Source organism: Ursus maritimus, unplaced genomic scaffold (assembly GCF_017311325.1).
Source record: "Ursus maritimus isolate PB19 unplaced genomic scaffold, ASM1731132v1 scaffold_4, whole genome shotgun sequence".
Lineage (NCBI taxonomy): Eukaryota > Metazoa > Chordata > Mammalia > Carnivora > Ursidae > Ursus > Ursus maritimus.
The window spans coordinates 66334392-66359590 of record NW_024426552.1 but is presented as its reverse complement, the minus strand read 5'-3'; the positions used below and the strand labels follow the sequence as shown (position 1 = coordinate 66359590).

Below are 25199 nucleotides of genomic sequence, written 5' to 3'. Positions count from 1 at the left end.
CTTGGACTTCTTGCTCTGTGAGAATAATATGCCTCCATTTAGTTAAAGCCCTATGGTCAGGTTTATGTGATAAGTAGCCTAATGCAACTATTTGTCATACCCATACTCTTCCTTCTACCTGGAAAGTTGCTTTCTCCTCACCCCATAATCAGTCTTTGATGTCCTATGCTTTCTTCGAAGCCCACCTTAAATCCCACCTCCTTTTGGAAGACATTCTATGACCTCTCTCTCATAGTCACAAAGGGCACAACTGAAATCATTAAAATAGCATGCATGTATCAAGCCTGCTTCATGTCATAAATATTTATGCATGTTTATGCACAAACACCCCTGCTAGGTCGAGAGCTGCTAAAGGCAAGGATCCTAGTTCGCTCATCTTGAATGCCCTGCAGCACCCAGCACATTGCCCAGAGCAGTCATCAATAAAGGATTGTTTACTTTGATTGGAGAAATGCTCCTTTCTTCCCAAGTGTATATTACAGGTCAATTTAAAACACCTGGCTTCTGTGTAGATAGGGTGAGAAAGTTACCAAATGGGAAAAGACTTTAGAAATCCTCATCATATTTTCACCATGTTTTGACAGTTTTGAAACTGCGCAGCCTATTGCTAACTGACAGCCCAGATGTATAAACTAAGTTCAAAAGAAGGGACAGAAATGAGATATTTAAAGCAAGAGTGGACCTATATACCATCAAAATAGCATGCTGGTTTCACCAAACTCAGCTTCAAATCTAGATCTTCTGAAGGTAGATTCCTACCCACAGAAGTTAATCTAATGTATTACATTATGATTCCAATTACACTTCTACCACTACTGCTTATTTAATTTATTTTATTTTGTTTGACAAAAATTTCTTGAGCATCTACTATGTGCCAAGCCTAGAGTGACCAATAATCCCAGTTTGCCAATGACAGAGGTGTTTCCTGAGATGAAGGACTTTTTAGTGCTAAAACCAGAGAGTCCCAGGCAAACCCGAATGGTTGGTTTCCCCAAAAACTCTGTGTTTGATGTTGGATATAAAGCAGTAAAAAAACAAAACAACAACAACAAAACCAGATATGGTCCCTGCCCATAGGGATCTCTATAATCTAGTGGGCTTTTCTTTGGGGGTGGGAGGGTCCCCAGTAATTACAAATAGATTTGCACCCTTTAACTATACTTTCAAGTCATTCATGTTAGATTTTATTACACAGTAATCAAGTCCATCCAACACTTCCAGGTGCTAACACACAAATCTCTCAGCACAGCTGGCTGTCCATGTGGAAGGAAGATGAAGAACTTTGGAATAGGAGAGTAAGCAGAAGTTCAGTTCATGAATGTGGTCATTGTTCTGCGGCTGTGAATTCCAACCAACTTTAATCACAGCCTGAGCCAGTTGTCTGTTGTTCTTGGATCAGCAGGCATACTCTATCTTCGGGTTCTCAACCCTCTTCGTGACACTCATTTTGACCTGTTGGGTGGAACAGTGCCTTCTTTGGAAAGGGCCAGGAGATCTGAACCTTTCTGGGGGAATGTGGAAGTAAACTGACTGTGGCGTCTGCTGATGTGGCCATCACAGCTAGCCGGAGCATGACTTTTTTTTCCATCATTGTTCCATATGCATCCCTCCTACAACTGGATACTGGGTTCAAGAGAAAAACTCTTCCACTCTTGGGTCAAGGGCCTATGGATGACTCAGTTTACCTCATAGAATGTCAAGCCTTCTTCTAGATTGGGAGTATGAGTTTAACAATCCGATGGTCACCACCCACTCAACAAAGCTGAAAGTCCTGGTTCCTCCATTCCAAGAATCAGTGGATTCTTGGAATCAGAATCACTTCTAACTCTATGGGGGACTTTTTCCCTTCACTCCCCAGACTTCCTTTCTGCTGGGCTTTAATAACAACCACCAACTGATTTTCTACAATTGGCTAGACACGATGCTATGTGTTTCTTTTAATCCATTATTCTATTTAAAGTGCACAACAACTCAAAGTAGACATTATTACTCCCACTTCCAGATGAAACACAGAAAGGTTAGGCAACTTTCCCTGGGTCACATATTATAAATGGACAGAGTAGAATTTGAATCCTACTCTGTCAGACTCTTCTGAGATTGGTTTGATGACCCAAAAAGGAAGAGATCTTGTATGCTTGAAGGTAAGTATGAGAAGGACTATAGGAAGAAAAGCAATTTTGCATCCGTTGATCTCTAAAACTTGCTTGGAGCAGGGGCAGGTAGGACAGGGAATGCTGCAAATCAGGAGGAAGACTGGACAAAAGCCCTGGTCTACTGCTCTGCATTAGATCAAATGTAAACTTAGTTTATAACTATATATGAGTTTGTGCTTTGAAGCAATAACGGATTAATTTAAAAACTGCCTAAGAGGGGCGCCTGGGTGGCTCAGTTGTTAAGCATCTGCCTTTGGCTCAGGCCCTGATCCCAGGGGATTGAGCCCCGCATCAGGCTCCCTGCTCCGCTGGGAGCCTCCTTCTTCCTCTCCCACTCCCCCTACTTGTGTTCCCTCTCTTGCTGGCTATCTCTCTCTCTGTCAAATAAATAAATAAAATATTTAAAATAAAAAAAAAAAAACCTTCCTAAGAAGGTTTTTTAACGGCATTTTTTTTCAACAAACAAAACTAAAATGCTTAATTTCATTTCCATGGAACTTTTTATGGCAAAGATGCTCTAAGTGCCTTAGAAATACCCTTTGGAAAGATACAGATCAGAGAAGTGAGGGAATCCTCCCAGTCAGCTCTATCATTGAGGCACAACCCTGAGGGGTTCAGAGCCTGACTACATCAGTGCCCATACTATCCATCGATGCAGTGGTGGGATGGTGCAGGGATCCCAGAATGAGCATTTACAAATGAGGAACGTGATGCCTAGAGTCATGTGTCCCTAGTTTCTTGCAAACCACCTAATTCATAGCAGGTGTTCTATAACTTTATTGAATAAATGGACAAATAAATAAGCTAAGTAATTTTTCAGGAGGTCACGCAGCAGGGACAAAACTCCAATGTCCTAAATCTTAACTCCATCCTTGATCTATTTACATCATCCTCTAGGTGAGCCTGGCCAACTTTAAAGTGGGTATTTGGATGTCGAAATGAATAGGGCACTGTGCCTGACTTAAGCAATATCAAAAATTTAATTAGAGATGTGGAAAAGATGGAATTGGTGAAGACCTCCAGTTATCCAGATGCCAGGACCATTCGGTGTGGTTGGCTTGATTTCTAATGCGCATCTGCTCCCCCTCACCAATCCCTTTCCACTTTCATACCATGCACAGTTCACAGGACAAAGTCAACAGTCAGTTATCATCTGTGTGGTCATTCACCCCATTGTTGTCTCTCCCTGGTAATTGTTTAATCTGGCTTCCCCACATTTCTTGGCTGCCGGCTCCCTCCTGCCCCATCAGTCAGGTTGTACTCAGGGAATGTAAAGGCACAGAAAACATTTCAAAGTCAATTATAACTGATTGGGTGTTTATCTACTGCTCTGGATTATCTCCATGCCCTATACAGATACACAGCATAGGCTGGCTGAACAACCATCTATGGATTGGGGAAACTTCTAAAATTGGTACTCAGCTCTCCATTGTCCGTGATAATAGAGGAGTGAGGAGTGTGGATGCACAGAAGATACATTTTTAAAGATCGAGGTATAATATTACACCTGTTCTAACTGTACATTTTATTTTATTTTATTTTATTTATTTTAATTATATATTTATTATTCAAGGTATGTAATTCAGTGAGAGAGAGAGACAGCCAGCGAGAGAGGGAACACAAGCAGGGGGAGTGGGAGAGGAAGAAGCAGGCTCCCAGCGGAAGAGCCCGATGTGGGGCTCGATCCCAGAACGCCGGGATCACGCTCTGAGCCGAAGGCAGACACTTGACGACTGCGCCACTCAGGCGCCCCTAACTGTACATTTTAATGAATTTTAAGGTATTATATACCTGTGCAACCATCACCATAATTGAGACAAAGCTCATTTCCTGCATCTCAAAACATTCTCTTGTGCCGCATCTCGGTTAATCTTGCCCTACCTTGGCCCCAGGCAACTAAGGATCTGCTTTCTGTCACTATAGATTAGATTTGTCTTTTCTAGGGTTTTCATATAAATGGAATCATAGAGTATGCAGTCACCAAAGTTATTTTTACTTGACTTTGGAATAGCTTCTCCAATTTCCTTCCCAGTGATGTCTGGTTCAGGCTGATATTAAAATGAGTTCATGTTNCCTACACCAACAGTGATTTGACAAGGTGGGCAGAGCTAGGACTTGGAAGAAATCTGAGAGGTAAGAAGTGGAGGCTGATGAGAATATAATTGGCAATGAGGAGAATGTTGGCTCTTCACAGCATCGGTAGAATGTGACAAAGAGTGTGTGCCCACTTTGCGCCCTGAACCCATTTTCAATGTCGTTCAATACAGCTTCTCCTACACCTAACTGCCTAGGAATTTTGTGCTCTTCGCCTTGAATGGGCACTTGATTTGGAAACTCCAGACTCCAGCCAGACCCTCTCAGCCACGGAGTCATTGCACCATCTGGTGTAAACCTGGGGATCTGTCACCCCTCTGGCCTGAGGCATTCCCACCTCCACGGCCAACTATCACCCACTGCAATGCAACCCCCCCCCCTTCAGTTCCCCTGGCCCCCTCAAGCAAGAGTCCAAGAGCTGGGAAGTGTCAGACTCCCTCCAGCTGCTGTTAGGTTCCTGGGTCGGAGCTGAGCTTGTGAATACATGAACGTAGAGGAATACCAGGAGATTAATCGCTGGAGAGAAAACAGGAACAGAAGAAAGGAAACCCCAGAGAAGACAGAGCAAACTAGACATGAAAGAGGTGAAGGGCAGAGGCACAGCCCAAAAAACAAAGCAGGAAGCAATAGAGGGATGGATTTTTTTTTTCAATCTAAGAGAAATCCTAAAAATTCACTCCTCTGCCCAAAATAAATAGATTCAGGCCCAGGCTATGAGAATCCTTGAAAAGTGGGTTTTAACATGGAAATGCTGATAAATCTTTTAAACAAATATACACCCCCCAGGTATTGCTGGACAGGCTTAATCCCTTTAAACTTCCAAGAACGTCAACTATGGTGTTTAAAGTCTCGTAAATCTGTGCTAGCTTAAAATAGGGAAATATAAATCATGTTCAGGAGCTTAGAGGTAGGGACAGAAGATGGGCACCCTAATGCCATTTAAAACCACAGCACAGGCTTTTCGTCAAATTATTCCAAGAAAAGCTGAAATGGAAAATGCTCAGGTTTCTGAGTTGTGGTTCCATACGTTCTCAATTTGTTCTTTTTCCTTCTTTTCAGGGGGTGGGGTGGAGTGTGAGGGAGTGTTGACGAGCTGTGTAGCTGCAAAAAAAAAAAAAAGTTGTAAAGACCTATCTCACTTAGTCCTATTTTTACACAAAATAAAACCCAAAACAAACAACAACAATTTTTAAAAACTACTGCCAGAAGTCATTAGCAAACAGCACTATTTCTAGTAAGGCACCAACAAAAATGATGTCTGGTTTTTGTTAAATGATTAATTCATGCCAGAAAGTAAAAATTGTGGATACAATTCTACTAGTAGGGGCGCCTGGGTGGCGCAGTCGTTAAGCGTCTGCCTTCAGCTCAGGGCGTGATCCCGGCCTTCTGGGATCAAGCCCCACATCAGGCTCCTCTGCTAGAAGCCTGCTTCTTCCTCTCCCACTCCCCCTGCTTGTTTCCCTCTCTCGCTGGCTGTCTCTCTCTGTCAAAAAATAAATGAAAAATCTTTTTTAAAAAACCAAAAAACAATTCTACTAGTAATAGCTACTTCTTCTTTTTCATTCCTACTATATGCCAGGCACCTCCTGTGTGAAGAGGGCTAGGTATACTCTAATTTCAGCCTCACAGCAGCCCCATGAGAAATATTACTCTCTCCGCTTTATAGATGAGGAAACTGAGGTTCAGACTGTTTAAGTACCTTGCCCAAAGCCACGCTGCTGGTAAATGACGGAGCAAAAATTCAAACCCGGGGTCTGCTTTGGAAGCCCTGATCTTATCTACAGTGCCACCACCCTTCTGTGGTGTAAGGATGCAGCCCACAGACCACCTGGATGAATCCCAAATCACACAGTCTGAGAACGGATGTGCTTTCATCTCTTTCTGGGCCTGGTCCAATGACCTTTTCAAACCCCAAAGTCTTAGAAAAGTCTGCTCTGTTAACTGAATTTTTACTCAAAGTTCAGACCATGTAGAGAAAAATCAGAGTTGCCCCACTTGCGTGGCTTTCTTCAAATCCCAGTTTTCCTGCCCTGATGTACCACCAAGTGATCCTGGGAAACGCTCTGAACTCTAGTCCCCTCACCTATTAAATAAGGAGCTAGAAGACCTACCTTCTGGGTTGTTGGGGGGATTAATGTATAGGAGCACAGTCTGGAGACTGCAAAGGCCAGGCAATTGCTGGGTCTTATGATGATCACGGTACTTTAAATATAATGAGGATTAACCACCCCACTGAAGTCTAGTTTCACAGGGAAGAGAGAAGAGAGAGGACATTTGAACCACTGGGATGAAAGCCAGAATTCATTTCGAAACGCTCATGATTGAAAGACATGCATTTGGAAGAGGGAAAATTTATGTCTCTCTACCATCACTTCCCAAAACATTTTCAATGGGGTATCAGTAGATGTTTCCTCAAAAGGTCATGGTCAGAGAGATTTGGAAAACACCATCTCTCAGAGATCACAATGCACCTTGTCATATTAAAGGTCCTGAGAAGTCCTACCATAAAACAGTCCCTGCTTTACCTAGCAATTCCTAAATGCATGACCATAGGAACTTGAGTTTTGGGTTTCCATCTCTCAAGCATCTCCCAGAACACTAGGAAACACAGTTTAAGAGATGCCACTCTCCATAAAGATGGCTCCCCCTGCCCCCATCAGTACAGCATCTCAGTCAACTCTTTCCTTTTTTCATTTAAATTTCACATCACATTGCAATGAGGAGATTCCCCAACACCTGTGGACAAGTTTGCAAAATACCAGGCCTGCCCAGAGGACAGTACACAGAGCACGCCCCCAGATCTCTGGGTGCAGGCCCCACTGCCTTAGATAAGAAGACAGAGGAATAAGAGGAAGGGTGGTTCTCTTTAACAGCTCTCCAGCAATGTGTGCGTAGTGATGCTAACTTATCCTGGAGAATTGTCTTAGTTTGGGGTCCTCTAGAAGCCGACCTTGAAACAAGGATTTGAGAGCAAGTAGTTTGTTTGGGATTTAATCCAAGGAAATACCAGCAAGAGAGTGAGGAAATGAGTCAGGGAGGGGAAGACAGCCAATAAAAAGTGAATTATGAAGCCAACCACACAGTGGACAACTATTGCTTAATCTTGCTGAGGAACAGTAGAAAACACACACCTCAGAATTATCCCACCCAAAGGATGAGGTTGCTGGGATATTTATACATCATCTCCCATCACTTATTGGTTGAAAGATACTCTGGGGGATGGGGGCCAGTTAATCTTCCAAAATGTCTGAACTGCCATGGACCTCAGGCCTAGTGACCTTCCAGGTTTCCAGATGAAGTCCTCAAGCACTGACATGCAGATACTGGCCGTAGGAGGATGTCTGGAGCACTGAAATGGTAAGACCTGAGGGATATGGGTCTGCTTCTGTGTCTCTTATACTTGCTCTATATTTCCAGACAGAAAACCAAGTTAAGTGTACCTTTACCCCTCGAGCAATTTTCCAGGTATTTTTGAGGTACAATGCCATGCTAAATGTGAACTTGAGTCCATAGTCCCAGGCCAAGAAGATGACTGATCCAAGGACACAGGTGACCACTGCCTCCTCTTTCCCCTGATGCAGTGTCTCTCAGACTTTTTTCTGGCTCCACATCACTAATATTTCTCATTACAAGCAGTGATTCTCAAAAGCTGAAGATAGGAGGAAGCCACATTCCCCCAGAGGTGATGCATGAGAATCTGTCTTGTTACTGGCAATAACTCTCTACTCCTATGTTTTTTCAAGTTCCCAGGGGAAGTCTCTTATGCACTCAAGAGCTCTTCTCTTGTTTTTCACCTCTGTCCCCTCTTATTTTTTCTGTGACCACACTGATGTCTGTGTCAAGGCTGGTGGCTCAAGGAGCTACAAATCCCAAGGAACCAGTGGTTCTATACTCCCCAGAGTCCTCCCTAGTTAAAGTCTTACTGAGTCTATGTGAAGTGGGAACACTTTGTGTAAAACACTTTCCCCCACTGCTATCCAGGTAGCACCTCTGTTTATGTTCCTCTGCTCACAACATCAGTTGTGACATCATATTCTTCAGATCCTGCTTGAGTTGCTAGCACTTGGCTCATCATAAATACCCAGGAGAGATACCATGCCCCCTCCTGATTCCCCCTTTCCCCCCCAGGAACTTGAACAAAACAAGTTCCCTCTTCCTTTAGGCAAATCAGTCCCTGGCACACCTGCCCACTTTTCTTTGGAGAGATACGAATCTACTTTAGGTTCCAGATCAGACAGCTAGTCATCTTCTACATTGTGGTACCTACATAGAAGAGAACCACTCAGTGGGATTTTAGATTTTCTTCTATATGTTGGTGCACCTGTGAACCCAAATGGCTGATGATGTATTCATGGGACTCCAGTTAGGTCTTAAAGTTTGTTCCCATTATATATAAAAAAAGATACTGACCCTTCTAGGAAAAACCCATGGATCCAAGAATCTCAGAGATCAAAGGAGGAAGTTAAGATTATGCACAAGTGGTATAAAATCTAAAACTATACAATTTCCAGAATAAAACAGGAAAAAAAAATCTTTGCAACTTTGGGGTAGACAAAGATTTCTTAGTATACAGAAAACATGAACAATTGTTTTTTAAAAAAGAGTTGATAAATTGGACCCAAACCAAGATTTTTAAATGTTGCTCTTTGAAAGACGCTGTTTAAAAATGAAAAGTTATGCCACAGAATGGAAGAAATTATTTGCAATACACAAATCTGCCAAAGGACTTATATCCAGAATACATAAAGAATTCTTAAAATTCAATGATAAAAATACAAACAAAACAATTTTAATCTGGGCAAAAAATTTGAAGCTACAGTTCGCCAAGGAAGCTATACGAATGGTCAATAAGCACATAAGAAAAGCTCAACAGCATTAGTTGGAATTGCGTATTAGTCATTTTACTAATTAAAACCACAGTGAAACACCATTACACACCCATTCACACGGTAAAATATTTTTTAAAATCTGACCATACCAACTGTTGGCAAGAATGTGGGTCAGCTGGAACTCTCTTAACAATGCTGTTAAGAATGTAAAATTGTACAACCACTTTGAAAAAGAGTGTATCCGTTTTTTAAAATGTTAAGCATATACCTGTCATTTGATCCAGTCATTGAACTCCTATTTATCCAAAAGAACTAAAGCAAACATGAAAGTTGTACATGAATATTCATAGCAGCTTTAATCATAATAGCCCCAAACAGAAAATAAGTTAAATGTCTCTCAACAATTGAATAAAGAAAATGTCATATATTCATACAGTGAAATACTATTCAGTGATAAAAAGGAATAAATTATTGATATGTCACTAAGACGAATGAATCTCAAAATAACTATATTGAGCAGAAAAAAAAACCAGACACACAAGAGTACATACTGTAAAATCCTATTTATAAATGGGGCATCTGGGTGGCCCAGCTAGATAAGTGTCAGACTCTTGATTTAGGCTGAGGTCATGATCTCAGGGTCATGATCAAGCCCTGCAACAGGACCTGCGTTCAGCATGGAGTCTGCTTGAGATTCTCTCTCTCCTTCTCCTCTGCCCCTCCCCCCACCTGAGTGCTCACTCTCTCTCTCTAATAAATAAATAAAAGCTTTTAAAAAACCCTATTTATACAGATTTCTGGAAAATGCAGTTCCCTATAGGAACAAAAAGCAGATCAGTGGATCTGTGGGGCTATTGGGGCAGAGAGAAAAGTGGACTGCAAACATGGACAAGGAATGTTTTGGGGATGATAGAAATGTTCTATGTGTTGACTGTGTTGGTGATTTCCCAGGGGTATGCGTCTGTCAACTCATCAATTGTATACATTTTGTCAAACCGTATAAATTTAGAACTGGGCAAAGGGAGAGTTAAAGAAGAGAGGGAGTTGAAAGCTGAGAGCCCTCATGTCCTCAGGGAAGTTCAGAGAAGACCTCTTTCGTTGGGTGGGAGGGTGAGTAGGAGGCTGCAGCGTGGACTGAGGGCCAGCTAGCTGTGGTCAGAAGAAGGGAGATCTCCTCTGCCCTTAAGGACCACTCACTGGTGATCAGTCCGAGCCCTGTGAGCCCTGCACACATCCTCCCTGCCTGAAAGGCTTTCCCCTTTCTGACCGCAACTGTCACTTATAATTCTCTCTTCTTCCAAAAATTATTTTCTAATTTATCCCTGCCCATTGCACATTCACAGCATGATCTCCACTAAGTCATCCATACTTCCTTTCACAGCCAGTTGTTGCCCACAGCTATATTTGCCTTGGGGGCTAGATATTACCAAGTGTTGGCAAGGAGGTGGGGAAACAAGGTTCTTATTCACTGCTGGTATAGCCATTTTGAAGGGCAATCAAGGACCTTAAAATCCAGCAAGCTGACCCTTGGGTATACATCTGGGGAAGTTCTCCTAGGAACACAAAGAGATGTATTTAAGGAAGTTCACTGCCACGCTGTCAGAGTAACCTAAGTATCCATCTCTAAGGAATGTACAGGTAAAACGTGGTATATGAATACACCAGGATAATGAACTGGATTTCCACACGGCAGTCTGGATTGATCTCAAGAACAGAGTTGAGAGGAAAAAGTAAAAACAGAATGAGATTTATAGCATGATTCCATTTATATATTACACACCCACATAAAACAGCCTTGTGTATTTTTGTAAGGGTGCTCATATAGCTAAGTAAACATCTGTCAGATGGATTGGAAAGACTATATTAAATAAATTTGAATGGATGCCTATGGGAGGAGGGCAGTGGGATTGGGAATAGCGGATGAAGGGAAAAACAAGAAAATAACATATTTTTCTTAAAAAAAAAAAAACAGAGTCCTTCCATGGATAGATGATGATATTCTGTGAACTGAGAAAGGGATTAATGCAAGCATATGCTCCTGAATTCCAAAGGATATAAAGAAGACAAAGTTTAGATATAGACAGATGATCAGTACACACATACACATGCATGCACACACACACACACACACACACACACAGGTACACACATACACACATGCTATTTCTGTGTTTGTTTCCATATTCAAAATGAACAAACTAACTATACCACTGGTGTAGTATATTACTTTCCTATTGATGTTGCAACAACATACCACAAATTTAGTGGTTTAAACAGTGTAACTTCAGCGTCAGATAGTTCCGTGTTGGTAGGAAGTCCAACACAGGTGTCACTGGGCAAAGAGCAAAGTGTGGGCTGGGCTTTCTGGAGGCTATATGGGAGAATCTGCTTCCTTGCCTTTTCCTGCTTCTAGAGATGATTCCTTGACTCAGGACTCCCTTCCTCTGGCTTCAAAGCCAGCAAAGGCAAGTCTAGTTCTTCTCACATTCCTTCCCTGACTCTAACTTCCTCTTCTGCCTCCCTCATCCATTTTTCAGAACCACTGTAATTACATCGGGCTTACCTGGATAATCCAGGATAATCTTCCTATCTGAAAATCAGCTGATTAATTCCCCTTTGCCACATAGGGTAACAGATTCATAAGTTCCAGGGATTAGGACATGGACATTTTGTGGTCCATTATTCTGCCTACCACACCTTTACATATGGCAAAGAGCAAAACCACAAAACCACATACTCTTTCTTATTGTGAATCAGTTGTTCAGCCAAATAACAAAAAATCTCTTGAGTCCTACTATGTGCCAGGTCTCTGTGGTGAGAGCTGAGGTTACAGTAAGGGTCAAAGATTGGGAGTTTGGAAATTTTTCCTTTTCTTTCCAACAAAATTCCCACCCTGGCTTATTTTAGCTAAGGAATAAGTGAGAAGTAATCTGATTAAGCTATCCTCATTACATGAAATGACTGGCCTATAGTAACCCTCTAGAAGGCACATTTATATGCTTTTTGAAGGAGCGCCCTAACCCAGGACTTCTTAAACTTTCATGGGCATACAAATCACATGGGAATCTTGTCACTGCAACTTTGATCCAGTAGGCCTGGCACAGGGCCTGAGCCTCTGCTCTTCAGACAAGCTCCCAGGCGATACTGCCACTGCTTGTCTAGGAAAGCAGGTGGTGGAGGAAGGCCCTAACTCAAACAAAGCACTACTCCTATGCGATATTCAGTCTGACCCTGCCACCAATTCATCCTGACGAAGGCTTGCCCCCTAAGAGGTAATGGTAGTCAATAAGTCAACCACAGCACCACACTTTGTCACTATGACCAAACACCTGCAGCAGGGGGGACACTCTGCCTTCTGGTAATAGTTTCCCACAAGGATGGTTTCTGACCAAGACTCACGTTCATCCAAATATGGGGGGGGGTACATTTTACAATCCTTAATATAATAATGAGTCTCTAGGACTCCTAGGCCAACATCCAAAACTTATGCCCCCCCACCCCCAAGCGGTGACTGAGTGACCCAGTACCCAGATCCATAGCTATTGTTGAAAATGTGTAAGGTTTGAATCATTTGAGAGTTCTCCTACCAGACAAGGTAAAAAAGGTGGATAAGATTCAACCTTATCTCTCTAATGGGGATTCAGTTTTATATACTAGCTCCTTTGGGAAGTGAAGGGATGACATGGGCAGGAGGGCAGAGCAGAAGCGAGAGAATCTCTATAGGTAACTTGAGAATCTTTACAGGGCTGATGAAACCTTAGTAAAGCACATGGACCAACAGGAGGACACATCATGGCCTGAAGTGAATTGATCATGTAATTGTAAGGTAAAAGGAGGCAAGCTCCTACATATACCATAGGGCTGTTCTTGATTAATGAGTTTGGGCAAAACCCCTTCATAGTACACTTCTGAACATTAATGTACTTGGGTGTACTCTGACCTATGACTTCCCCAAATCCTCGTTTCAGTCTCAGCAAGAAATCACTTGGGGAAATGAAGCAGAACCATAGTTATGGTCCCCTACCTTCTATTTGCAAGATAACTAGGTATAGCTCATCTTCTTGGCACAGTGCTTTTCTACTATTTCCCTCGATGCCTCTTTGAGGACCCTCCATTTCATGTTATCTCTAGGCCTCCTTCCTACCTTATCTTGGGTGGGTAGTTGCTAAAAACTCTCCTGTATGGCCTAACACTGCTGCAAACGGCACAGAGCCAAACTTGGCACCTGTGCGATAGACAGCGGGTAAAAAGCATGACTCTGTAATACTGAAAGGGAGCATACTCTGGCTAGAACAGGACTTGGGGCAATCCATTCATCCAGCATCTAAACCGGATGTTCTCTAGGAGAGCTGTTCCCTATTGTAGAACAGATTAAATTAGGGGTTACTATTCTCTCCCACCCTAAGCATTCATCCAAGTATTAAGGTGTCAAATTTTACACCTGGCAGGAGATTTAAGACCCAGTCTACATATATCACTGTATGGAAAAAGAAAAGGAAGTCTAGATAAGGGAAGAAAATCATTCAAGCTCCAACAGACAGTTCACAGCAGACTCTATATTCAAACCCAGCTCACAGAGTTCAGGTAAATAGTTTGAGGTCATATGTCTAGTTGATGGCAATGCTGGGACTAGAACTGCCTCCAATTTCAAGACTTCTTTCCACTTACAGCCTCTCTCAACCACAGCTAGAACACCCTTTCCCCACCCTGATTAAGCACTCACTAATGCCTTTGCAGATATCCAGCGTGAGTGCTGGGGAAGAGGGTAAAGGGAGCTACCTGGGAGTGCTGCTGATCAGGCCTGGTCTTCTTGGCCACAGTCCTATTTGCCTTGCTACCTAATTCCATTTTTATGGCTTAAGCTTTTTAGTTCTTCTCCTACCTGATCCCTCTCCCATGCGTGATTACTATCTTGCTATTTCAGGTTTCTGTCCAGCTGGGTAGACTCTTCCCTCTTTGTCCTAGCACTGAGTTTTTCTCTTTGATGTCATCTCATCTGCCTGGGGGGCCGGCTTACCTTCCTACCCCTCCACTGGCATCTCACTCAGTCCTTCCCACAGCTCCGCTTTTCGCCACCGTCATACTTCCCACTTCCTCTCTCCCTTCCACTTCTCTTGGAACGATGGCTCCTGAATTTCTTGCTCCCACCAAACTGGATGGCTTTTCTCCCTCTGCCTAAGGTGGGGGGATGAGCCGTGAAAGCCCCAAATGCCATCTTTCATCTTATTTCCTATTTCCAGCACATAGCCTATTTATAACTCTGCCTCCCTCTTAGCAGATTGACACAGCACTCTGCTTGGTTCCCAGAATAAATACAATTCAAGAATAAGAGACAAGTCCAGGCTCCCAGGATTCTTCTGCAGTCAGGCCTTGGTGAGGAGTTTTTCTGCCAGCATTTGACAAATGTCTCTGATGGCAGCTGTGCTTCTCTGAGCCCATTTTCCACTGTCCTGGAAATTCCTTCCATACAGGATTTTCTTCCTGGCAGATTTCCCTTCCTGATTATGTCTAGACCAAGCTCATATTAAAGGTGGGTGTTATTCCCCTAACATACATTGACTATACCGTAAAAGACACTTAAGAAATATTCGTTGGGTAAATGAATGTTGGCATATTAAGACCAGGTCATAACCGAGTTTGTGGCAAGCCAATACAGAATTATAGCTGATCCACAAAGTCAACAGTATATATAAAAATTCACATTTTTAAAGCAAAACCCAATTTCTTATGACACCCAATGTCTCTGGTGTCCCCGTCACCAAATCATTATAAAACCTGAAAGGAGGAGCAACATTTACAGGGTGTCTTCCACTATTCGGAACTGTGCTTTGCTTACGTTATCTCATTTATTCTACAACCTCTGAAATAGGATTTTCGTCCCCACGTGCGGTAACAAAACTGAGACTCCGGTAGCTGAGCACAGCTTGCCCTAGAAAGAGTAAGTGGATTGCACCCAAGACTATCTGCCTTCCAAGCTCACTTGCAAAGCCTGAAGAGGATCAGGCAACACGTGCTGATGATCCCTGCTTCCGTCTGCGGCTCCCCGCCTAGTTCTCGCCTGCTTGACATGTAATAGGTGCTCGAACAAAAGTTTTTAACAAAATCATCAGATATGCCATTTCAACTTAGTTTCTTAACATGATATTCTAATATTCTGGGCTTGATGGAGACACTTCAGAGGAAATCCACCACCAAGCTTTAGAAGGTTATCAGATGGGGATACACAAGCCAATCTTCCCTGTCTCCATCAAGGAGAACAGATACGGGATGAAAACTCAGCGGGCAGGGTTTTGGTTAGAACTAAGGGCAACCTTATAAGACGTTGGACCAGGCTACTGAGGAAGACAACATATTTTGTCTGCAGATCCCCATCTGTCTGGGATGAGCCAGGTTCCTGCCTGCTGGGAGGGTCTTTGCTTCTGAGGGTCTGCAGAGGCCCAGGAGCTGCTCTCTTGCATTTGCGGCAACAGAAGCTGCCGCAGAAACTGTCCTCGCTCAGTGGCATCCTCTTCGCAGTAATGCGGAGTTGTTAGCTCCCTTGATTGCTCTCTGATGCGTAGCTTTAATTGTATCCTTGCTTTTATGTAGAGAATAGAATCATGTTCCCAAGAGGATGGCTAGGAAAACCCATCGCCTGCCTTGGAATACAAATAGGAGCCTGCTGAAAACGCTGCTTCATGGGTGGGCACAGGGCAAAGATGAGGGAGGACAGCTACTTCCGAAGGTCTGGGGCTTATGCATGGAGGCGTCGCCGTCCCTAGTGCACTCTTCTAGGGGTAGAAACAGCAGCAATGTTATTCATAGGAAGCTGCCTGGAAATTACAGAGGAAATTTCCCACACACAGGAAATTGCCCGTGAGGGAGGTTTTATGCAGTGCTGGAAAGCTACCATCCCCCCAGAAAGCTGTCCCTCCCGGATACAAGAGCTTCCGTGGGGCTAGTATCACTATGGACATAATTATCTACTGAGTTCCTCAATTTTTTATGCATGGTTCTAGATCATTGAGGTTATATTGTATGTAAATTTTGTAATCTACCTCCTTTAGTTAACATTGTAATCTATAAGCCTTGGGGGGTTCGGGGTGGGGGGGAGTAAAATCTAGGCATTTTACAGTAGAGGGTGACATCAGACAGAATTGAGAGCAAATGACAAGCACTGCTGGTTTGGCTCCTGGGAACTTGAGTCGTCCTGTCCCACTGGGGTTTGGTTTACCCATTTATACAACTTCATGGGGCAGTGGGCAGTGGTTGGTTCTAGAAGGTAGGATTAAAAGAGTTTTTTTTTTTAATCTTCTCTCAATTTCTTTTATTTTCTAAATTTCATAATAAACCAGTATGACTTTTATAGTCAGAAAAAATTATTTTAAGTGTTTCCTCTTTCTGCTGCCAAGAAAGCAGCAAGGCATTAGAATCTGAATCAGCTGCAGTGAAGAGGCCACCCAAGCTCATCTTATGATGCCTTAGGCTCCTTATCCATGAAATGGAAGAGTCACCCTGGACCCTCCCACAGTAGAGACTGTAACACCATACATAACCTCTACAGAAGGTGACGTCACCTTTGGACCAGATGAAGAGAGAAGGAGCCCGCATCTGGGAGGCATCTGAGCGTCATGATCCACCATTCCCCACCCCTCCAAAGACCCCAAGCCTGTCAAAGGAAGGTCATTCATTCACCTTATTGGTGGTCAAAATCTCCCAATTTAGCCACTATTGAGAGCAGACTAGAATCCAGGTATCTTTAGAGCTTGAAAAAAAGGGAGTCAAGCTACCTTCTTTTCCTATGGTCCATTTATAGGGCTAACTCTTATTAGGCATAAGAGACACAGTGCCTAGGGACCACAATACTTTTAGAGGGCCACAAAAATGTTTTAATAGATAATGTATTTGTCATTCTGTCAACACAGCTGTAAAATATAAGCTTTCATATTTGCCCATGAAAGCAAAAGTGCCTAAGGTCCATGAAAATCACAACGTAGCCCTGCTCAGCCCATACCAGCCTCATATTTCCCAAGCCCTTCCATGAAATCAAGGTGGACTGTGGACCAGAATGCCTACTGCTCCTCTCTATTCATCTTCTTCGTCTTTCTGGTACAAAAACAAAAACAAAAAACAGAACTTGGGTGTGGATTTTTGGCATGAAAATAACTAACCATTAGGTCAGACTGAGACCCCACAGCAGATTAAGACAGATGAAGACATATTTAGCAGACAGCAGGAGAAATAGCTTTTTTAATTGCCTACACAAACAACCATTACAACACAGGAAGGATAAGAAGCAATAACTCTAAGAAATGACTTGGCATTTCCCCCTCTTCTTAAGAATGATTACCCCTCATTCCTTAGGATAAGGTGTCTGTGAAATGTGAATATCCTCTTTAATAACTCTGTTCCTTCTTTTCAAATTAGAGTTATAAATAAATAAGTACAATTTGCAAAACCATTTGATTACATACCTGTACTTTCCCAAGAGTCCCTAAGGAGGCACTTACACCAATTTTTGCCTCATTAAATATTTAAATAAAAACTCAAGGTGAATTGTGGGACGAAACGGCATTTATGAAGCACACGTTTGGGCACAACGCAGCACCGAGTCTTGGACTCCGGCAGCAAGTAGAACATTTGGTCCCTGCAGACCAGCAATAGAATAGCTGAGTTCTGGAGGGAGAGAGTTCTGAAGGGAGGGAATCTTGGTTTCAAGGGAGGAAGCCAGTACAGAAACCCCCAATTTCACTCCGAGTGCCTTACTCAGTAGCCACGAACACACAGCATGCCACCAGGAACCAGGAAGTGAGCACACAGAGCAGCTGAGCAGCCAGTCTCACGTCTCACAGCCCATGCCTCCATCGGCTTTAAGACATCGTGTAAAAGTTGAATCAAACCACCCCAAATACCTCTGGTATGAAAGTAAGTAATCTAAGCTCAGAGCACTTTGTTTATGAAATCAGGTGATTTTTCAACACTATCATGACTTTCCTTGGCAAATGTTCATTGAGCACGGCTCTTTGCCAAGACGCTGTACATGATATATGAAAATAGCCTCCACCCACAGGAGCTTGCGATGTGTTTGGGAAACACAGGAAATCCCGGACGTCAATGGATCACAGCAGTATCGGGCGTACACCCTGAGTGACATGGAGCAGTCCGACTATAAGTTCCATGTGGGCACCAAGGTAAGGGCGAATCCTCAAGCAACTGCCGAGGCACTGAGGATCCAGCAGGAAGCAGATGGCACACTCACAAGATTTAACTAGAGAGAGTGTAACTAAGGAAATACCGACTAGGTGTGGGCAGACTTAAGCCACCCCATCACAGTGGTGAACGCGGGGACCAGCAACAGTGGGAAGTCATTGCCACCTTTGGCCTGAAGGCGCAAGGCAAGGACGGTGTCTCTGGAGCTCCGCAAGAGTTGGTGCAATGGAAGGGGGGATGTTCTATGTGAACTGAGGCTGTAGAGGGACTGGAAGCTCGGGTCGAGATTGAGAAGTAAAGACCCAACCTGTGGTCACGTGCTGATACCTCCCGGGAACTAGAGGGCAAGGGAGCCAGGGGACACAGTTCTGGGACACAGATAAGCAGAGAGTGGATCCAGAGGGACAAATGGACAAACCCAGCATACAAGCTGGACACCGCGCTACAAGCTTTAAGAGAAAAGGGAGATTTCTTGGCATAGAAATGAAGGGAGAGGGGGCGCCTGGGTGGCTCAGTCATTAAGCATCTGCCTTCGGCTCAGGGCATGATCCCGGCGTTCTGGGATTGAGCCCCACATCGGGCTTCTCCGCTGGGAGCCTGCTCCTTCCTCTCCCACTCCCCCTGCTTGTGTTCCCTCTCTCTTTGGCTGTCTCTCTCTGTCAAATAAATAAATAAAATCTTAAAAAAAAAAAAAAAAGAAATGAAGGGAGAGGGCATCTGAGGCAGAGGAAGATAGGTATATATAGATAAAGGTAATGGGAAATATATATTTTTTTCTGCCAGGAAGTAATGTATACAAAGTGCATTTTCTTAAGAAGAGTCAGACTATAACATTCAGGAAACTTGGAGGAATAGACACGAAGCAGGGTTTCTCAGTCTCCGCGCTACTGACGTTTTGGGCTGGTTGAGTCTTCATCTGGGGACTGCTCTGGGCACTCACTGTGGCATGTTTAGCAGCGTCCCTGGCCTCCACCCACGAGATGCTAGCAGCCATGCCCGGGTGTGGTAACCGAAGGTATCTTCAGACATTGACAAAGTCTTCTGGGGGGCACAAAATTGCCCCCAGTTGAGAATCACCGGAAGAGGAAAGGAAAGAGACCCAAGAAGGTAGAAAACTGTTGAAACACAGTGCAGACAGGAGATGCTAAGGGCTTAGACCCAGTATGGCTCAGTGACACTGATAAGGAAAGGACCAATGCCACAGACCCTGTGTAGGGGAGCAGGTAGGCTGCATGAGGAAGGGTAGAGGGGTTGATGGAGGGTGACTTCAGTTTGTAGATTGGATAACAAGTAGGATAATGTCTCTCCTGGCAGAGCTATGAATGTGTGAGGCTGGCCTTGGGGAAGGATGATGTCTTCTGTGAACTTGTTTGAAGGAAGCCTGAGGCGTTTAGACAAGGGCCTAAGTTGAGGAGGGAGGCTGGGACTAGAGGTGCGAATTTGAGTCATCTACAGAGAGACAGGCTCTTCTCCTCCTATGGATAGAAGTTCTCAGGGAGGAAGGTGGAGAAGCCAACCACTGAAGTTTTCTCTTTTTTTTTTTTCTGGCAGGGGACAGGGTGATGTGCATATTTAGAATAATGTGAGATGGAAATAGCTGGTGCCAGAGGCAGGAAAAGTAGGCAGTTTTCTGTGGGGGAAGGCGGTGCAGCCCAGTGCCTGTCCCTCTCACCAGCCCATCCACCGCGGGACTATGTCTACCACAAGAGATCACCTCTCTCTAATGTGGGAGCAGTCCTGAGGAGAATCAAAGCTGCCACAGAAGCCACAAGTGTCAAGACAGGAGAGGAGCCTTGTCCACCCCCCGCCCCCACATAGTTAACAGCCCTCTATTTTTTTTTAAATTGCTCAAATCCTGAAAGAAGTAGACTTTGATTAGGTGGACATTTTCATTTGTGTGGGATAAACAGTTTGTTCTTCTTAAGTCAGCAGTTACAGTAAGTGTTGTTCCCCTAGAGTCCTAAAAGAAAGGTTACACACACAGGTAGCAGGAAGACCTGAGAATTCAGATCCCAAAGGGTAGCCATGCTTATCTGTCTCTGTCCTCCTCTTTGAAGAAAGATGGTGGACCTTCTTGGGTTCCCCCCACCCTTCTTGGGTTTTACCACAAAGATGCATTTTATGGTAGGCAGAATTCTAAGATGGCCCCCAAGGTTCCAGCCCACCCTGGTGTACATGCCTTGTATAATCTCATCCCTTTGAGTGTGGGTGGGACCTGCAGATGCGATGGGATATCACTCCCATGATTAACATCACATGGCAAAAGGGAATTTTCGGTTGTAATTAAGGTCCCTAAGTAGTTGACTTAGGGTTCCTCAAAAAGGATATTGTCCTAGGTGAGCCTGACCTGATCCACTGAGCCTTTAAAACAAATTGAAAGAAAGCAAACAGCCATGTTGGGAACTGCCATGAAAGGACAGCATTGCTGGGAACAGAGGGAGGCTCCTAAGAGGTGAAAGTGATCCCTGGCCAACAGCAAACAAGAAAACGGGGACTTCAGTCCTATAACAACTAGGAACTGAGTTCTGCCTACAATCAGTTAGCATGAAAAAGGACCCTGAGCCTCATACAAGCCCATAGCTCCAGCCAACGCTTGTATTTTAGCCTTGTGAGACCCTTAGCAAAGGGTCCTGCCTGGGAACACTGAGATCATAAATTTGTGTTGTTTTTAGCTACTACGTTTGTGGTAATTTGTTATGTAGCAAAAGAAAACTAATGCACGTATGAAGAGAGACTATGTCCACAGGGTGGACTGGCTCCCTGTGGAGACTGACAACCACACCCTGAGCTGAGCTCCACAAGTATGAGGGGCCTGGGCAGGCTGACCATGGTGTGACCCTTGCTGCTCCCTAGACCCAGCTTCCCCATGACCCTAGCAGCCCGTAGGATAGGGCCACAACTCATTTCCTCCTGTGAGATGGCCAACTTAAGATCTGAAAAAGTGAACCATAATATAAGCCACACAGGATAGGTAGAACTTATTTTCTGAGCTGAGATGGCCATGGCACGAAGGCTGGTCAGGATTCCTACCCAGGGTGCCAGATCTGTCCCTTCCTTGGCCCAATATAACTTTGGCCCCTCAGCTACTGAGCTACCAAAGCTGAATAGACACTGATATATCACTTCTCAGGAGGGCCTCTTAGAATCAGGAAGGAGAAGGAAGAAAGGTGGAAGGAGAAGAAAAAAAGAATTTTATTCAGCCAACAAATATTTATGGTGCTCATGACATGTGCAGCCCTCTCCTAGGCCCCAGCAACACACAGTGAATAAAACAAAAATCCATGCACTCCAGTGAGAGGATACAGACCAATTAATAAAACAAACATTTAAAAATTTAGTATGAATGATAATAGAGCAGAGGAGGAGTTGGAAGGGAAAAGGTTTGGAAAGGGATATCAGGAGTGTAGTTTGGGACATGTTAAGTTGGAGAAGCCTATTGGGCATCGGTGGTGCTATCAAGTAGACAGTGGGATATTCTAGTGTGGGAAAGAATTGGGGCTGGAGATATAAATTTAATATCTAAGACATAAGACCAGATGAGATAAAAAGGGAGTATGTGGATAAAGAAGAAGTCCAAGGGTAAATCCTGGGACCCTCTGACATTAAGGTATCACAGAGAGAAGAAAGAACCACAGTCAGAGTTCAGTCTTCTGTAACAAAATACCACAGGCTGGGGGACTTAAACAACAGACATTCATGTCTCACAGTCCTAGAGGCTGAAAGTTCACGGTCAAAGTGCTGGCAGAGTGGTTCCTGGACAGGCCCTTATCAAGGTTTGCAGAGAACCACCTTCTTGCTGTATCATCACATGTCAGAGAGAGCAAACTCTGTCTGTCTCTCTTCCTAAAAGGGCACTAAGCCCATCATAAGGACTCCACCCTCATGACCTCACCTAAGCCTAATTACTTCCCCAAAGTCCCACTGCCAAATACCATCACATTGGGGTTTAGGGCTCCAACATACGCATTTGGGAGAGGGCGCACAAACATCGAGTCCTCGGCAACTAGCAAAAGAGTTGAGAAGGGAGAGGCAGTGAGGACGGAGAAAAACCAAGAGAGTGTGATGTCCTGGAAACCAAGGAGAGAGTCTCAAGGATCAGAGAATGATTATCAGGGTCAAATGTTGTTGACAGGTTGAGTTGAGGCTAACAGATAACCTTTGATTTAAGATCATGTCATTTTGGGATCTTGACAAGAATAGTCTCAGTGGAGTGATGAGAATGAAAGCCTGATTCAGGTAGATTCGAGAGACACTGGAAAGAGAAATTAGAGGCGGCAAGGGCAGACAACTCCTTTAATGAGCTTTGCAGTAAAGGGGAGTAGAGCAGTGGGGCAAAGTCGCAGGGGAATATGATGGGAGAAATTAGAGCATATCTGTACATTGACGGGAATGAAGGAAAAATGAAATAATGAAAATGTGTACGATTTTCAATTATGCAAGAAAATAGAGTGTGACCCATTTGATGAGTTTACTTAGATTTTATGTAATAGCTGAAACATATAAGAGAGAACATATAAATTCTGAAGCACAATGAACACCCACAAAACCACCAACCACACCAAGAGCTGGACCACCACCAATCATGTCTATTTATGTGCTCCTCACTCTCCCACCCTCTGCCTCTCAGAAGAAAGCAATTTCCCTGAATTCGGTGGTTATCATTTCCTATAAAGTCGTATTCTCTTCACTATAATTTGTTGTATTTATTGGCTGATAGATCAAGGAAGACCTCACTTCTGTCCCTCAACCTAGCTACTGCAGATGGACATCAGACCACGTTGATCAGTATCACAAAATTCCCCTCTCACATTTAACCTACCACACTAAAAGTCCATTTCTCATCTTCCATCTCCAGCCACTGCTTTACCAAAAACACCCCTTCCTCACATGAAGATCATTATTATTCATCCCTCTCTGTATAGCATCCTCCACACAAAAGCAGGAAGAGACAAGCACACCTTCTTCCCTCTTACGCACACAGAACAGACCCCATTTTTGTCCCAGAAGATATACCTGCAGCACTCAAGCCTCCAGCCTCCCCCTCTAGCCCTAAGGCAGGTTCCAATGCCCGGTGGCCCCTCCACAGGGGGCCAGGGAGGCAGGTGGTGGCCAGTGGTTAGGCTTCTTTTATCCCCAAATCACCTATGGGCAAGTGGCCATCCCCAGATCAGCCAGGACTCTCCAGGGAGGACCCGCAAAACTTTGACAAATGCCAAGAGATTGAGCCCTTTACAAATGGGAGGCAGCAGGTTCTGAAAAGCCTTCTGCATACATAAACCAAACACCCAGCCCCCACGCTTACTCACTGATGCTTGAAATTGCTTTAAGGAGTGACAACGGCTCATCTCACAACTGGAGAAACCTTTGAAGGCCCTGGGTGAACTGATCAGCGCACACTAGTGTGTAAAAGGACTGAAAGACTTGATGATGTAAGGGGCACTTTTTAAAATAAGTGTTAAGTGACAAGAGGTGTAGCAGAGAAAGATGGGGCTTTTCCTGCCTCCCTGGGAGCTTAAAAAAAAAAATCTTGAGATCAGAAGACTTGGAATCAAATTTGTCCCTACTGCCAGCTGCTGACCACAGGCAAGTTACTCAAAGTTTTGAACGTTTTTCTTATTTCTATCCCCCCCCCCCTTTTTTTAAATAGGCTTTACGCCAGCGAGGAGCCTCACGCAGGGCTTAAAGGCACGACCCTGAGATCAAGACCTGAGACGAGACCAAGAGTAGAACACCTACCGGACTGAGCCACCCACCCAAGCGCCCAGAACCTATTTCTTACTTCTGAAGTGAAGGTAGATACCTACCTCCAGAGTTACTGTGAGACTTCCGTGCCATGCTACTCGGTGAATATCTTCCTTCTTTCCCTGTTGCCTCAGGCATCTGGAGTTCTGTGCATATCCTCACTAACTCTGTCCCCTGTTTTAGCATTATAGAGATTAAGGGCGAGGAATCTGGAACCACGCAACGCAGGTTCAAATCCTAACTCCATTACTTGCTGTGATCTTGGGCAAGTTATTTGAACGCTCTGTGCCGTTTCCTCACCTGTAAAAACGGAGAGGAAAATAGTACTTGCCTCATGGGGAGATTGTAACCATTCATATGTGTCATGCACTTAAGGAATCATTTTGGCACACGCACACAAAAGCACTCCAAGTGCTTGCTCCTATTATTCGCAAGGGCTCCTCCTCACCTGCCCACTTTCCACGAGCCAAAAGATCATTCTAAGCCCCTCCACTTCCGCTCTCTAAAATACAAAGCCCGCTGTAAATTGCCACTTTGCCAAAGCCCATTGTAAATCCCCCAGGTTTCCGAGCGCCCCCAGCCCTAACCTTGAACAGCCTGGCCATCTGGTCCTCCCACCACAAGGAAACCCCCGGCAGGTCCCAACTCCCCCAACCCTGCAGCTCTGAACTTCCGCGATCCAGACTCTGGGGGAAGGCCTAGAGGGGCGGGGCGGGGCAGGGTGGGGCGCGGCGGGGCGCGGCGGGAGGGCGGCTCTGTGACGTCGCGCCCGGGCCCTTCCGCCGCGGTTGCCAGGCAGCGCGGCCGGCGTCCAGGTTGCCAGGCGAAGGCCAAGCGCTAACAAAGCCTGGTCCCGCCCCACCTCCCCTGTCCGTCCAGGCCGAAGCCGGTACCGTCTTTCCCCGCCCAGGTTCTGCGGCTTTCCCCTCCGCCAAGGGTGCGTGGGACTGAGGCCAGACGCGAGGTGTCGCCTCGTACCAGACAGCCCGTTTGGGAGCGAGCCTCAGGTAGCCACCCTAGAGGGGAAGTGGATTGGAGGGAAGCGCCGTGAGCGCCCCCAGGGCTGCGCGGGTCTGAGGGAAGAGTCCTGCCCATGGGCCCATCTGGATTCCGAATCCGTCCTTGTTCACAGAGCAAGAGGAGAGGGCTGTGATCTCTCAGAGAATGTGATCGTGGTGATTATTGCTCTCTG

The 25199-nt window shown here is 44.6% G+C and overlaps 1 protein-coding gene and 1 long non-coding RNA gene across 3 annotated transcripts in view; one reads left to right on the top strand and one right to left on the bottom strand.

Annotated features, from left to right (window-relative positions):
• Positions 1-1156: 1156 nt before the first annotated feature.
• LOC103678753 lies at positions 1157-24725 on the bottom strand. Its single transcript, XR_572749.2, has 4 exons — positions 24595-24725; positions 24070-24307; positions 5275-5348; positions 1157-1452 (listed from the first exon to the last, which is right to left on the bottom strand). It is a non-coding gene; the product is annotated as an uncharacterized LOC103678753 (long non-coding RNA).
• ROPN1 (rhophilin associated tail protein 1) overlaps positions 22515-25199 on the top strand; it is a 29869-nt gene continuing 27184 nt past the window's right edge. The window contains exons 1-2 of one of the 2 annotated variants that reach the window (XM_040621344.1): positions 22515-23694; positions 23913-24057. The gene's annotated coding sequence lies outside the window, so the exon portion shown is untranslated. The remainder of the gene's footprint in view (positions 23695-23912; positions 24058-25199) is intronic. The other variant, XM_040621345.1, reaches the window with a different exon arrangement.